This window comes from Notamacropus eugenii, chromosome 7, assembly GCF_028372415.1.
Source record: "Notamacropus eugenii isolate mMacEug1 chromosome 7, mMacEug1.pri_v2, whole genome shotgun sequence".
NCBI classification, from domain to species: domain Eukaryota; kingdom Metazoa; phylum Chordata; class Mammalia; order Diprotodontia; family Macropodidae; genus Notamacropus; species Notamacropus eugenii.
Window position 1 is genome coordinate 36,510,416 of NC_092878.1, and position 14,120 is coordinate 36,524,535.

The following is a 14,120-nucleotide window of genomic DNA, read 5'->3' on the forward strand; positions in this document are numbered from 1 at the left end:
CATAAAGTTACAGGGTATTCTATGTATCTAGGCCACTACTGCTTATTACAGCTAATAAGTCACCACATGTGCATTTCCCCTTTACATTTGGCCAGGAGACACAGTAAACCCTTAGCAATGTCATTCTAAAATGGCCTACTAAAAAGAGGCATGTTCCCCTCCATAAATTTAAGGCACCCTTTCCCATAAACATACACGCAGCACGGGAAAAGCGGCATAAACGTGGAGCACAACGGCTGTTAGGCACGTGTCTAATGGACACTTGAAGCCAAGGACTCCCCAGCTCCAGAACTACAGAGCCTCAAGGTCCTTTCTCTCCTCTTAAAGTCCTCAAAGTGCTCTCCCTTCAGGCATGATGTCTCTGATGATCAGATTACTCAGCTGGCCTCCCTGGTCTATTCCTCTAACAAGGGAGACTACTGATTGCTACAGCTAGCTCCATCTGGAGCTCACAGGTGGCTCTCTTCTCTGCTGACAGGGCTCACATTCCTTGAAGATTTTGCACCCTACCTCAAGTAACTAAATGCCTCTCTGTAGTAATGCCTGTTGGCCTAAACTGGGTCTCAAACTCTCTCTTAAAATGATTCTTTAATTGTTGGATAGGGTGTTTCCTCTGAGTGAGTATCTGTGCTGCTAAACACCATGGTTGATGGCACAGAGGTGAGTGAAAGGAAAGGAAAGAAAATATCCTTTTATCTGACAAGAGATAAAGAGCTGAAAGTTCTTTCCCAACTGATGGCTCCTGGCCCAACTACCTCTAAGTGACAAGATACGTTTTTTAAGGTTAACACTCAAGGTGCTCCCCATCATTGCTTGTCCAATGACATCAATATCTATGATTCATTCAAGTGATTTGTTCACAGTTCATACTACTTAACAGAATTCTCATCAGAACTTTCTCATTTTTATAATTAGTTTAACCTCTCCGTGTCCCAGCCCCTTTTCTGTATTAAGTCCTGCGCATTTAAGAACCCACTCCCTTACACTGCCATTCCAGCTCAATATTTTCTGTTCCCCAAAAAAAGCAGTTGGGGTGCATTTTGGGAAAGACCACTGGGCACAATTCACAGTCCAGATTTTAACATTCTTCCACAAAGATACATGCCTACCATGTGCGTGTTCATCCTTCGTTGTCGAAGAAGACCATGCCATTAGAGAAATAATGATATGACTTGCACTTGACTTTGTTCTGAGTGAGGGAGGGCTGTGCAGGTCACCAGCCTCACTTCTCCTCCAGAGCCATCTGAATCCTGTGACCAGATATTCATCAGGATAACTGGAGATGACCCAGGATGAGGCAATTGGGGATAAGTGACTTGCCCAAGGTCATATAGCTAGTGAGTATCAAGTGTCTGAGGTGAGATTTGAACTCAGTTCCTCTTGACTCCTGCACTGCTGCTGTATCCACTGCACCACCTACCTGCCCCCATGCCTACCACAGCATTCGACTTAAAGGATTGATTACACTCACTTCCAAATTAAAGATTACTTAATTTTAACAAGCAAATACCATTGTACTAATTTCTCATCAGTTCCCACATGTTTTGGTGCCTAATCAAATCAAAGACAACAAAATAAAAAGAAAACCTATCTTTCTTCTCATAAGGAAGCTGGGTTCATAGAGAACTTCAAAAACATGTAGGCCCCTCCCCTAGGTATTAGGGATGTGGAGTCTAATGGCAATAAACCTTCATATAAGAAATCATACTGCTTTGTCTTTGTTCTTATATAATAGTACAGAATTACTAAGCAGGAGAGGAGAAAAGAAAACTTTTCCTCCCCCTCTCCCACTAAAGGGTCCCTTTACTCTGGACTCACATATGCAGACCAGCTTCAGTCCCAGAAGATGAAATTTCCCCTGGGTCCCTGCAATACACAGGACACCCTCAATATCTTCAAAGTCTCCTGTAATACATCAGAAATCCAACTAGAAATATGAACTCACTCCTTACTAGTACAAGAAATTAAAGAAAACAAAGTCAGAAAAGCCCTCAAAGAGGTGTGAAACTCACAAAAGGGATTAAAAATTTAGAATTGATTGTTCAGGAATTTAATTTTAGTTAAAAATATTTTAGTAAAAAAATTTTAGTAAAAAATTTTTGTAGTATTTTAAGGTTTACAAAGCATTTTACATATATCATCTCATTTTACCCTCACAACAACCTTGGGAGGTAGGGACTATCATTATTCCCATTTTACAAATGAAGAAACTGAAGCAGTCAAATGTTAAGTGATTTTCCCAGGGTTACATAGTTAGTAAGTAACCAAAATAGGATTTGAACTCAGGTTTTTCTAATTCCAAGTTCAGAGGTCTATACACTATGCCACCTAGCAACAGTCACAACTAAGGCAAGCAGTCAAAATCTAGTCAAAAGGTAGTTTTGTTTTGTTCTAAATAAACATTGATTAGTTTGTAAAGTGTTCTCTAAGCAAATTGTTAGTCCTCTGTATTCTAGGGAATGCCACATCCATAGTGTTCATATTAGTTGCCATACTCACAGTAATGCCAGTGCATACACATTAAACCATGAAAAAGTTATCTGAAAATAACTGGTCTGAAACATAAAGGAAACACACCAAAATGTAAAAACGTTAGAAGAAAATGTGTTCATTTTTCTCTAGTCTATCACAATACTACAATGACAATCAAAGAGTCTCAGATGGAGAACCTCACCATTCAGTCCCTGCCAAAGTATAGAAGACCTAAAAATTTCCCCAATATAGCACTCCCACTGGGTTACTCCCCCAATTAGCACTCACACTGGTAGGGTGAGTTCCCAGAGTGTGACTGCTACCTTGGGTATACAATGGTACACTGTGGTCCCGGCCCTTAACAATATAATTCGTGAGCTCCCACCAGTGTGCTTTTCCATAATAATCAGCCAGCAGAAACAATTAGCTATTAGTGTAAGCATTGACAAAGATGGTATAGTAATTACAGGAGCTACAAAACATCTCCCCCATAATATTGTGGCACACTCTTCTACAAAGTGAAGAATGGGCACAACTTTAGATTATGATATGGTGAGGTACACATATAAGGGAATACATGTAGCCAAGGCAGCTTCCAACTCCAAAACTGTAGAACCCTGATGTCCTTTCCTCCTGAAGTTCTCATAAAGCTCCCCCTTTGAACACAGTTTCTCTGCTGGTTCAAATGTTTATCTGAGCTCCCAGGAACTCCTCCTCTATGTAGCTTAGCTCTCAATTGCCTCATTCTCGAATCCGTAAACTGTCTCTCTTCTCTGCCACCAAAGTTGCTTCCATCCTTAAGTGACTACCTCTCTGTATCTGTTTCTGTCTCACATGTGTCTGTTCTATCAACTGGGCTTTGAACCCTCTTAAATTGACTCTCCAAATGCAAGACGTGATATCTCCTCTGGACAAGTAGTTCTGCTGCTAGATGCCATAGTGAATGGCCAGAGGGAGGAGGAGAAGAAAAAATACCCTTTGAGGAAGACAGAATACTTTAATTTAAAATTAATAAATGATTGTGTAGCCAATAGAATTAACTGAACACTTTGATATGGCTAAAAAGTAAATGTTGAGTAAATATTTTTTGTGTGTAGCAGGAAGAAAAATTATGAATTTGTTTAAGATTCACTTTTAACTCTAGAAACTAGTCTTAGAAATTATTATTTGGTGTCATGCAGACTGAATGTCTGTACTACTACTCTCCTCTCCAAAAGGAGGTGAAGAGTGGGGTATTCCTGCCTAAAATGACTGACTTGATCTTGTCTTTTAAGTCACATAAGTATGTTCCCAATTAGTGTTTGTAATAATTTTGCTCCCTTCTGACTCACACAAGGGACTTGTTTACACATAACCTGGCCTTTTTAGTGGTCCTTTTTTTGTGGTAAGTTCCCAGCATCTCAGGGACCAGCTCTATTACAAAGGAAAGATTTATAAATATTAGCCAACTTCAAGGTTCAGTTAAGCTAGAGGAAAATGTACGTTACATTGATAGCTATGTGAACAGGCAAAAGTGTAAAACATCTGAGGTTCTTAATAATCCCTCATATCCTTTAGCTTATTTAGGTTTGCAAAGCATTTTCCTCACAAAAGCACTATGAACTAAGAAACATCAAAATTATTTCCCTCAATTTACAGTTGAGAAAATTGATTCTCATAGGAGTTAAATGACTTGGCAAAAGTCAGACAGCTAGTAGTGTAAGATAACACAACAAACAATTTAAGCATCTATAATACACAAGGCACTATATGGGACAATGGGAACACTAAGAAAAAAAACAATCCTTGCCTCAAGACTTGATTCAGTGTTGTCCATCCTGCAGAAAAGGACCAAGACATCACTGTGTCAGGGTCAAGTGTCTGACTGTGGCTGATCTGACCCACAGGTCAAAAGGCTCCACCAAAGGTCAGGCACAGATAGTCCATATGAATGTTTGGACTGGAGATGTCTCTAAACTTGCATATCTCATGCTTCTTTTGAGCAACTGCTTAGAGCCCAGCACCTTCTTCAATGCAGGTACATCATGCTCAGTGGTCCTGTGCCAATGTTCCCCATGTCTCACGTCCTTGAAAAGTCCTTGTACCACTTCTTCTGACTTCCATGTGAGCACTTGCCTTGTGTGAGTCTTTAAGGCAAATTTACATTTGGCATTTGAACAATGTGACCAGTGCATTGGAGTTGTGCTCTCTTCAGGAGAGGTGGCATGCTTGGTTGGCAAGTTCAGCTTCAGTGTTCAATACCTTATCTTGCCAGGTGATCTTCAGAATCTTCCTAAGACAATTCAAATGGAATGGAGTGATTCAGTTTCCCAGCATGGCACTGGTAGACTGTCCAGGTTTCACAGACATACAACAGTGAGGTCAGCACAATAGCTCTATAGACTTTTCAATTTGATAGGCAGACTAATACCTCTCCTTTCCCACACTTTCCTTCAGAGCCTTTCAAATACTGAGCTAGTTCTGGCAATGCACGTGTCAACCTCATCATCTATATGTACATTCCTGGGAAGTATACTGCCAAAGCAAGTGAATTTATCTACAATATTCAAAATTTCTCCATTTCCTGCAAATGATGGCTCCACATATGGATGACATGGTGCTGGATGGAGAAGAACCTCTGTTTTCTTTGTGTTATCAAGCTAAAATTAGCATAAGCAGCAGAGAATCAGTTTGTTGCATTTCAGCCTCAAAGGTTGCATTGAAGGCACAATAATCTGTAAACAGAAAGTCATGTATCAACTCTTCCTCCACTTCAGTCTTGGCTTTTTCCAAGTTAAATAATTCGCTGTCAGTGTGGTAGCTGACCTTGATGCCATTTTTATCACAATGTTGCTGAAAACATCATGTTAAAAAGCATGGGAACAAACATACAGTCCTGCTTCACTCCACTGGTGCCTGGGAAAGCCCAAGAGTATCTTGTAGAGTATCATCTTTTATGTCTACCTGCCAAGAGTCATCCATTATCCAGAACCCATGTAAGCATGGCATCATAGAACTTGCATACAATACTGATGAGCTTCTCTGCCATGATCTTCCACAAGCCCTCAAAACTGACAGTAACAAAAACTTTGGTCAGATTGATAACTGTTGTATGCAGACCTCTCTTCTGCTCCTGGCATTTCTCTTGGAATCTTTGGGTAGCAAATACCAGACTGATCATTCCATGGCCCTTTCTGAAGCCATACGGGTTTTTGGGTAAATGACTATCTTCCAGGTGAAGGATCAACCTATTAAGGAAGACTCTGACAAGAATTTTGCCCTCAATGACTAAAAGGGACCCCTGTATGATTGTCACAGAACATGGCATTCAAAACCTCTTCTTCAGTTGGAAGTTCAGCTAGAGAAAAACTGACCTGACATACGTGGTCAATGATTTCAGCACTGGCTGATGATGATCTGTTGAGAATGCTATGGAAGTGTTCAGCCTATCTCTCCAAGATCATATCCTTATCATTACTCAACATAGAGTACGTGTGTTCATCCTTTGTTAAGGAAGAAGACCATGCCATCAGAGAAATAATGACATGACTTGCACTTGACTTTGGGTTTTTTTTTTTTTGAGTGAGGGAGGGCTGTGCAGGTCACCAGCCTCACTTCTCCTCCAGAGCCACCTGAATCCAATGACCGGATATTCATCAGGATGACTGGAGATGACCAAAGATGAGGCAACTGGGGTTAAGTGCCTTGTCCAAGGTCACACAGTTAGTGAGTGTCAAGTGTCTGAGGTGAGATTTGAACTCAGGTTCTCCTGACTCCTGTACTGGCGCTTTATCTACTGCACCACCTAGCTGCCCCTACAATTCAACATGACTCCATGTGTCTGCAAACTTCACCACAGCAGAGCTGGGTGCACCATCATGCAGAAGTGAAAGAAAAATCTTTCTACAGGATGAAATAAGGAGCAAAAGACAGTTTTTCTTGGATGGAGAGCAGAGTGTCTTTGGTTTCCAACATGCAAGAGACTTCACATTTGTCACTGGAGAAATGTAACAGTCCAGCCAATGGTAACAATGAATATGATTCAGATGAAGGGTCAAGCATGGAAAATCATGACTTTAATTGGAGTGAATATGCGGAAGGAACAGGAGCAGTTGCTGCTCCTCATAACTACTCAATATGACTCCATCAGCATTGAGTAATTGAGATATTTCACAGGTCTTTGGTCCATAAATAGCCTTCAGGGAACCGTAAAATTCTTTTGTATTATTACTATCAGTGTAAAACTGATTTTCATATGCCTTCTTACAGAGCCAAGATGCCTATACCTCTCTAAGCTTTGCTTGCACTTCACTTTTGATGGAGTTAAACATGGTCTTCTTAGAGAAAAACTATCCTGTAGTAAACTCCGGGAAGTTTTCGTTTTTCATTTATCAGTTTCTGAATTTCCTCATCATTTTCATCAAACCAATTTAGAAATTTGCAAGACTTCTGGTCCTGATGAGTAAGTGTGGTGTTGTACACCAAATCTCTGAAAACTGCCCACTCTTTTTCTGCTTCACTGTTGCTAATCATGTGTTGGCTCAACTTTTCCTCCAAGTTAGCAACAAACTGTTCACACATGGAGAAGCACTCTAATCTGTAGACATTAAGTCTTCTGATAGCCATCTTGCCTTGGGGCTATCACTTTTGTAAATATGAATATTTAGCTTAGAGAAGATAAGGCTATACTCAGTACAGCATTCTGTGCCACACATCACCTTTGTCACTCTCAAATACTGTCTGCTGCAAGGGTACATCCACAAAGTTTTGTGTTTAAGTAAGTAGAAGACAGTGTTGTTGCTAAGAAGGTCATGAGACCCACTAGTCTTCAGTAGTAAGTGACCATTGCTGTTGCTGTTTCTGACTCCATTCCTCCCAAGGACTTTCTGCCATGCCTGATAGTCTGTCCGTTTTCTGGTGTTAATGTCACCCAGAATTACAAGTTTGTCCTCTTTTGGCGCACTGATGATGAGGGTCTCCAGATCTTCATAACATTCTTCTCTGACCTCATCAGAGTTTGTCATGGTAGGAGCACAGGCACTGATGATTGTGGTGTGGCACTTTCCTGCAAGTAGCAATCACATTGTCAAGAGTCTGTCATTCCCTCCTTTGGGGAGGCATAAAAGCCTGTTGACCACATTAGTTTTGATTGCAAAACCTATACCAGCTTCACTGGTTCCCAATCTCTGCAATCACTCCAGAAAAAAAAAAAAACGTATCCAGACTCAGCTTTGGTAAGCTGACCTTCATTCAGCAGCCTTATTTCACTCAGGGTTACTATTTGGATAGGATATCTGTTGAGTTTTCTTGCAACACAATCTGCCTGTCTTTGTGACCAGAAGCATTTACACATTCCACCCCGATGGTGAATGAAATCATCTTTGCAAAAGTTTTTGTAGGACCCCTGCCTGCCTGTCACAGTAAACAGGCCACAGCTAGGTTAGGCAAAATAGATAGTTTTTAGGGTATCTCTTCTATCCCCTTCCTCACACCAGAAGGTGAGCAGTGCAGTCCTTCAAAATGGTTGCTTAGATATCCAGGGTGCCAGCAAGAAAAGGACCCTATGGCCTGGGCTGCCCATGTGCAGAGTTGTGCTTACACAACTGCATTATGCACCTGCTGCTTCATCACTTGCCTGTCACCATAGGACTTTGTAAAATGGTATGGGTGATGTCTTTTGACTCCTGCATAAATTAGATTTAAATGAGGCAAAGTTGTGTGAAGTCATCAACCTCACTCTCTCTTCAGAATTCAGAGATGGAGACAGAATGAAGTAAATAAACATAACAATATACACAAAGTCCAGGGGCAAAACAAAAGTCGATGAATGGTGATGACACAGCATGCAGTGGATGACCTTGGTGACTTCAATGTCTGACAAAGTTCTAAGCACTCCACAGTGCCTCTTCCACTTCCTTTATAGCCTGTTGGAACAAATTATTCATATCCACCTATTCCACTGGGGAAGTCTTCCTTCACATGTTTGGGGTAGACACTCCCCTAACTCACTGACAAGTTTGAGGGCCCTCAGTTTCCTTCAACCTGGTTTAGCCCGTCTGCCAAAGTAGTTTACTGGAGTGTGGCCCCTGCACATGCTACAGCTTCTGAGAGTCACAAATGAGAGTTGAGTGGCAGGTGGACACAAAAGATGGAAAATAGCCCCTAAAAGTGTTCAGCAACCCTCACGCCCGAGGTATTAGTCTTCCTTGAACATACATATACCGCCCTCCTCAAGATTTATATTCCTGTTCAAGTGTAAGAATCAGAAATTGAACTCAGATCCATTGCCCTTACAACTACATCAAACCTTACTACTTACAATTATACCACTTTTCCTTCTCTATTCTAATATAAAATATGGGTGGTTTCTCCCTTTTGTTCCGATTCTTCTATCACAACATGACTAATGTGAAAATATGTCTAATAGGATTGTACATGTACAATCTATATCAGATTGTATGCTGTCCTGGGGGAGTTAGGGGAGGAAGGAAAAGTTATGGAACTCAAAACCATATCAAAGTGAATGCTGAAAACTATCTTTACATGTAATTAGAAAAAATAAAATACTATTAAATGGAGAAAAATATAAAGCATAGACAATGTTCCCCTCTCTAGATCTCAATTTCTACATCTGTAAAGTCAGAAGATGGACCAAACTACCTTTACGTTGCCTTTAATAGTTTCCCAGCCTACTTTCTAATTCAATATATAAACATTTATTAAGCACCTACTATGTGTTAGGCACTGTGCTAAATATTGACATTCTCACATGAATACATAAATATAATCCCCAAAGATTTACTACACACCAAAAGGAACACACTATTATACTTTATAACCTGTCTTCATATAAACATTCACTTATAAGCCCTCAGATGAGAAATTTTATCAGTAGAAACACATATAGATTTTAGATATTTTATTCAAGTTTTCTCTACTTGGAGCATGCAATGAAACAGAATTGGTGTTTTCTATATGTTCTCCCACAAAATTGATAGGGCTGTCAATTGAAAAAATGACTAAAACTGTGGTAGGTGAGTTAATAGAATACTGCTGTACAAGGAATATGAAGCATTCAGAGATGGAGACAGAATGAAGTAAATAAACATAACAATATACAAATGACTACAAAGCAATTGAAAAGAAAATGAAAAGAAGCTGAACACTGTGTAAGTATAATGAGTCGCCTTATCCCAGAAGAAGAGATGAGAAAATCCAACTCCTTTCCTTTGCACAGGTAGGAGGCTAGGTGTTGAATACCACTTACAGTATCAGGCTTAACTGAAGTGTTTGTTTCCCTGTTACAAGGGATAACTTACAGGGTGGGGGGAAGAGGAAGATATTTAGAAATGAAGGCAATGTAAAAACAAAAGATAACAATAAGGTTTGGGGTTTGTTTTTTTTTACAAAATTTTAAAGTGTAAGATTTTTTCTAAGCACTAGTTTAAGTTTGGTCCAGTTACTGAGTATAAAAAATGGTCCATGTAAAGAGGGTACTTTTTAGCTAAAGATGAGGCTCTGCCTGGCAGAAGGAAAAAAAAACAACTGGCCAAGGACTGAACAAGGTTTAGTTTATTCTTCTGCGGTTCTCTTAAGTAAGGTTCCATGCTTTCATTATAAGCACCAGCACATCAAAATATTGACTGACCCTCAGTACTTGATATGAATTAAAAGATTAAAAGGAAATATAAATATAAAATAATAAAATAAAAGGAAGTATAAATATAAAAATAAAATATAAAATATTTAGTATTTACTTCTTTGATGAAGACAACACTTTAACTTAAAATGAATAAATAATTAGTCTTTACACTGTAAGAATATTGAATTAATTAGCTACTTTAACACTGTTTAGATATTGTGGCTAAATACTGAATGCTGGATACTTATTGCCTATGGCAGGAAGAAAAAATGGTGAATTCATTAAATTTAGGACTCATCTTTTTCCTTAAAAACTAGGCTTCAAAATAATTATTTGGTATCAGGGAGATTTTCATTTTGCAGACACATGGTCACTGACCAGAAAAGCTAATGATAATTATCGTAGTGTTTTTCGCACATTGAGATGTAATCATGGCCTAGATTCTTTTTGACCACGTACCCACCTCCTGCTTATCTTTCTGAGACAGGACACACCAATCCTTCACCAGGGAAGCTTTCCAAAAGGAATAATAAGTAAAAAGTAAATGAGCATGGTTCATTTTTAAGAAACAATATCAAATACTGAGAGATTTCCATTATATTAAATTTCAGCTTTTATGGAGACAGCATTTAAGAATGAAACTAGAATGACAATGAGAAGACCAAAAAGGAAATATCTATAAAGATTTATGGAGCAAACATTATTCTCCATCAGTGATAGTGGAACCACTACATTGGCACTCTAACATCACAGTCCTCATTGCATGAGTAAATAGAAATATCACTAAATGAAAAAAAAAAAAAGATGAGATAGGCAGCTAGACAAGACCAAGCACACACAGAGGAGGTCCACATGAAAAGTGACACTGATTTGCAGGCACTGGGCAACTTAATATTAAGAGATATAAAAGAAGGAAAGATATCAAACATTTGGGGGAAAAAATCCCAGACCTTATTATTATCCCTCAAAAAAAGGTGACAAAAACTATAAATATCTAATAACCCATATGACCACTTTCTTATCTCTACAAAATTTTATGAGAATAACCTACAAATCCATCGAGGGAACCTTTGATCAAAACATGACAAGGAAACAGGCAAATGCTTGCACGCAATATTTTATAGCAGTCTACATCTTTACAATTTTACAACTGACTGAAAAGCATATACCATTGTTTTTTGTTTGAATACAAAAAAGTATTAAATTCTGAGGAGCAAAATACCATTTTAAAGGCTGTCCTTATCTTTTCTAACACATTAAGGACTTAGATGAGGCTTTTATGAAAAAGTCAGATAGCACAGTAATGCATAAGGCAGTTGGCTTTTATTATGGAACACTTTAACTCATACAAAAAAAAATAAAAAGTTTGAAAGGAGACACCAAGAACAAAGGCATAAGTGAACAGGAACAAGGGAGGAGGGTTTCATGGCAAAGGATGCCAAAAGGTCTCAGCTGCCAGAGAGGAAAGGACATAACTAGAAATCAGTCACTAAGTGCTACTGTTGTCTCTTGGGTACTATGTTCTTGAGATTAAGATCTGTAAAAGGGATAAGAGTCATCTGGTATTTTGAAACAGGTGCCATCAAACTGATAGACCAGGAAAGGATCATAGGGGAAAAAACAGGTTCTCTCTCAGATCTATCTGAGTAATTAGTTCTCTATCTCTAATGTCACAGGAATGGAGAAACTAGGATTTGGCTAATGAAGCCCTGGATATATAAGGATGAGGCACAGAAGTTTCCAAAATGGGATACGGAGATTTCCAGAAAAGGACAGGATAGAAGAATTAGCAAGAAATGGGCAGAGACAATGAACAGAGGCAGGCTACTTTATGAAACCTTAGAGAAGCAAAAAATCAGAATTTTTTATTATTATCACAAAGACTCTCCTCCAAAATGTCTCTTCCATGCATATTTGTACAAGATTCTTTGAAAAATATAATAGAAATAAATTTGTTTAAGGAAGACATATGCATGCCAAACATGGAGTATATCTAGTACACAATCAAAATAGAAGAGGAATTCTGTATAGATGGTGAATCAATCTTAATTTCACTTCGTGATTTTCCCAGGTTTTCTAGGTTGATTTACAAAAGTCAAGTAAAGGGAAAAACTTCCAAAATGTGCTAAGGATCTTTGGGCCGTAAGAGTATCTGAATCAAAAGTTACAATAGTTAATGCACTGAGTCTTGAAAACCAAACAGAAACCTACTCTTTCTGCTTCATTATAGATGGGTTTGTGTTCTATTTCTATCTTTAAAATGCCTTCTTTCGCCCTACTTTTCAGCTTATAAACTTACCTCAAATACTTATAGACAAAGGTGAGACTATAAATATTTGAAACTTCAACGGATCTATGATCTCAAAGAATTTGACTAAAATGAAGGGTAAGAGAGGAAAGATTCTTGACATGTATGCTAAAATGTACCCAGTCTTATGGTTCATCATAGGTTATAAACTTGGAGCTAACCAAATCATAGATCTAGGGTTGGAAGGACCCTTGGGGGTTATTTGGTCCAATGCTCTCATTTTGCAAGTGAGGAAACTGAGGTCCTGAGAGATTAATTGACTTGCTCAAAGTCACTCTGGTAAGAAGTGCTTACCATAGAGAGGATAAAAGGGTTTGCATGAACTGAACCAGAAATCTGAAAATGTAGAGCAGATTGTGAACATAAGAAACTCACCCCTTGACCAATAGAACTAGGGCAGAGGTTATCATAAAGGAAGTATTATGGTGCTGATGACAGTAAAAGATGCAAACAGGTTCAAAGAGCATTAATGTTAAATAATAATGAAAAACTTTGATTCAGGAGCTAAAAAAAAAATCTCAAAAGACTAGGTTGATTAACTGAATTTAAAAAGATAAAATAATTGAATTATTGACTACAAGCTGAATATGAGACAACATTTTCACATGGCTGCCATAAAAATTAATGCAAACTTTGGCTACATTAGAAGAGGCATTACATTCAAGAAGGGAAGGTGGTAGTTTCACTGTCCTCTTCCCTAGTTAGACCACATTTGAAGTAATGTGTTCATTGCTGGGTGCCATACTTTAAGGACCTTAAGAAACTGAAGGGAGTCCAGGGCAGGGCAAGCAGGATAGTGAAGTGCCTAGAGAACGTAACATACAGAGATCATGTGAAAGAAATAGGAAACATACAAATTATATGTAAGTCTTTGAAATGTCACATGGGAGAGGGATTTGACTTGTTCAGCTTGGCCTAAAAGTACAGAACTAGAGGCAGTAGGCAGTTCTCCTGTATTCAGTAGTTTTGTCCCACCCTAGCCCACACCTCTCACCTAGATGATAATTGAGATCCCTTTCATTTCTAAACTTTTCTGACTCTCTTGGTTTTGGGAATCAGATTTTCATAGGATCATGGACAAGCACATCCAAAGGAGGGTAAGTGGGATGGTGAGGACCTAAAATTACATCATATAATAAATAAATGGTTGAAAAATTGGTGATGTTTGACCTACAGAAGACAAGACCTATGGAGGACATTACAGTTTTCAAGTACTCAGAGTGCTCTCATGTGGAAGAATTAAATTTCTTTTGCTTAGCCCCAAAGAGCAGAACAACAATTACTTGGCAGAAATCAGGGGAAGGCAGATTCTGAAAGAACTTTCTAACAAAACTGTTACACAACAGAATGGCTTAATCCATAAGGTAGTTAGCTCCAATCACAGGAGGTCTTCAAATGGATACCAAACAGCAAAAGGGTCAGAGATGTAATGGAGCACTGATACTTCAAGTTAATTCAATCATTTCTGAAGTCACTTGTAACTTTACGATTGATTTCTAGAAAAATCATTTATCTTTATTTCATGTATTTTAGCCAAATCCTGCTCCTGGGAGTTGCCACCTCTCTAGTTCAGTCATAAATAGTATTATATAGAAAGCTATGGGCCTCCCTGAGGACCTATGCCCCTAAAGATGTACAGAACAAGTATCTACCTTTTTATTGAAGGCTTACAGTTTGTAAGGTGAATTGGAAGACTCACAGAGAAATCCTACCAGCATG

At 38.7% G+C, this 14,120-nt stretch overlaps 1 protein-coding gene across 12 annotated transcripts in view; it reads right to left on the reverse strand.

Annotated features, from left to right (window-relative positions):
* The window catches only part of UNC79 (unc-79 homolog, NALCN channel complex subunit), a 342,891-nt gene that overhangs the window by 219,825 nt on the left and 108,946 nt on the right, over positions 1 to 14,120 (reverse strand). The window lies entirely within an intron of this gene.